The 2,612-nt window shown below is 37.4% G+C and overlaps 1 pseudogene; it reads right to left on the bottom strand.

The window, feature by feature from the left end:
• Nucleotides 1-1,374: 1,374 nt before the first annotated feature.
• On the bottom strand, nt 1,375-1,472 carry LOC122433644 (annotated as a pseudogene).
• Nucleotides 1,473-2,612: the final 1,140 nt, after the last annotated feature.

Genomic DNA, 2,612 nt, shown 5'->3' with positions numbered 1-2,612 from the left:
GCCTTCTGTGGCTTTTCAGCAGACCTCTGCTTCTGGTTCCCTCAGGTCTGGGAATGTTCCCTCCTACTTCTTCGGTCCCTCCAGCCGTGTGTGGGTGGGGAGGAGCAGCTTGCTGCTGTTGCTCATCTCTATGTCATCTCACCAGCCCACTTGGCTTTTCAGGGCTTTCAGCACCTCCTAACTAGTTCCCGAATGGATTCCCGCTTGTTGAAATCACTGGCGCAGGTTCTTCGCTTCTTGCGGATCCCTGATTGATAAACACGTACTGATAATACATCATTTTCTCTCCCCATAACTTATTTTGGGCTTCAGAATTCTATTCAGGCTGGGATTATCCAAACTGATATTAACAAAGCCTTCAATTTGAAAATTAAAGGGGAAAGTAATTTCAAAAGAGGCAATAGATGAAGATAAAAGCTGAAATAAATACATTGTAAAACATTAAGCTGTAGAATGATAAATTAGTTCAAATGTTGGTTTTTTGATAAGACTACTAAAATAAACAAACCTCGGACAAATATAATTAAGGGGAACATTTTTAATTAGAAATGAGAAAGGAGATAGAGCAAAATACAGAAAATAGATTTTTTTTTCTCTAAACCCAAAGAGAATGTTATGCACACTTGTAGGCAAACAAGCCGAAATGTTCCATAAAATGAATAATTTCTAGAAAGATATAGATTACTAAAAATAACTCAAGAAATATAAATCAGAACAGAATAATAAGCAAGGAAGAAATTGAAGAAATTATTTGATAACAAACAAAAAATGCAGCTTGTCCCAATCTTTCCACCAGAACAATTTTCATCCTTTTAAGAAACAGATGGTTTCGACATTGTATAAAACATCCAGAATGCAAAAAGAGGTAAGACTACGTTAATGTCCATTAAGCAAGCATGATCTTCTTCCTAAACTCTGATAACAATAAAACAGACAAAAAGAAAATTATAAGCACCTATCACAAGTGAGGGGCTTCCCTGGTGGCTCAGTGGTAAAGAATCTGTCTGCCAGTGCAAGAGACACGGGTTCAATCCCTGGTTCGAGAAGATCCCCTGGAGAAGCAAATGGCAACCTACTCCAGTATTCTTGCCTGGGAAATCCCATGGACGAAGGAGCCTAGCAGGGCTACAGTCCATGGGGTCGCAGAGTTAGACTGCGCACACAATCACACATCACAGGTAAATATGGATATGAAAAGCTTATATAAAAGTCTCCCTATGAAACTTGTTTTACCATAATGCTTTAGAGGGAACAATATGTTGGGCTTTTTGTTTTTTGTGGGGTTTTTTGGTAACAGCTTCACTGAGATATATAATTCTTATGCCATTTGTTGTTGGTGTCCAGTCTCTCAGTCGTGTCTGAATCTTTGCCACAAAAAATATAAAATACTTTATGAATTTATCCTTGCACAGGGGCCACTCTACTCTCCTCTATGTCATCCCCATTTTAGTAGATGTCCTGCTGAAGAGAGCACAGGGGATGATCACTTTATAAGTTATGTTGAAAGAAATTATGATAGATGATCACTTTGTACATTATAGAAATAAACCACCATTGGACAGAACTAGTATAACTAATATCAAAGGGCAAATATCATCTAAGAAAATCTTTGCAGCAAATATTCATGCCTATGTTGTGCTTATTATTATTAATATGCTTGCTTATACATATTGATACCAAAACATGAACATCCCAAGTAAACTAGCAGAGAAGTGGATAAGACAATTCATAAAAACAGAGATACTGCTAGTAAACAAGCATGTGGGAAAACATCCCGCTTTGCTTGTAATCAAAGAAATGCCCGCTCAAACAATGTGTCTTATCCTTAGATGAACTTAGATGAACTTCAGAAACTACCCAGTATTACAACACTGTGGTAAAGAGGTCCCCACACACACTGTGGGTATTCGATAAACTGATATCAACTCTTGGCAATACATATCACGAACCATCTTAAAATTCCATAATATCTCTTTACCCTAAGGAACTTTCAAAGAATAAAAATGAAAACTATACGAGAGACTTCCCTAGGAGTCCAGTGGTTAAAACTCCATGCTTCCAAGGCAGGGGACACAGGTTCCACCCCTGATCATGGGGCTAATATCCATGTGCCACGTGACCAAAAAAAAAAACCCTATATGAGATATTCATTGCAATGTTATGTCTAGCAACCAACACAAATAAATAAATAAAAGGCCATTTAAATCCAACAACAGGAAGATTATTAATGAAGGGATATAAATTATTGTTTAAAACTATAATAAAGCCTACAGTTTATCAAGCACCTTCACATACACAACTCCTTTCAGTTCTCAATGATCCCAGGATGTAGCAAGACTCAGAAACATTAAGTGATTTGCACAAAAATCTCACAAATTTTGTGGATCTCAAACACCTGCTACCAAATTCCAGACTTTCTTGATGTTAAAGTAGGTGGCTGTGAATATCTGCCCTGAGCCTCAGGTTCCTCATCTAGAAAACAAGACTAATCAGAATACCTAAATGGTGGTTATAAGAATCCAATGAAACTTTTCAGTGGCTGTCAGCTCTTAGTACAGGGTATGGTTCACAGTAGCACTCTGTGTTTTAAGAATTATGATCATACCAAGTTT

Source organism: Cervus canadensis, chromosome 32, assembly GCF_019320065.1.
Source record: "Cervus canadensis isolate Bull #8, Minnesota chromosome 32, ASM1932006v1, whole genome shotgun sequence".
Taxonomy (NCBI): domain Eukaryota; kingdom Metazoa; phylum Chordata; class Mammalia; order Artiodactyla; family Cervidae; genus Cervus; species Cervus canadensis.
The sequence above is the reverse complement of the archived record's forward strand: the minus strand, read 5'-3'. Positions and strand labels throughout refer to the sequence as shown.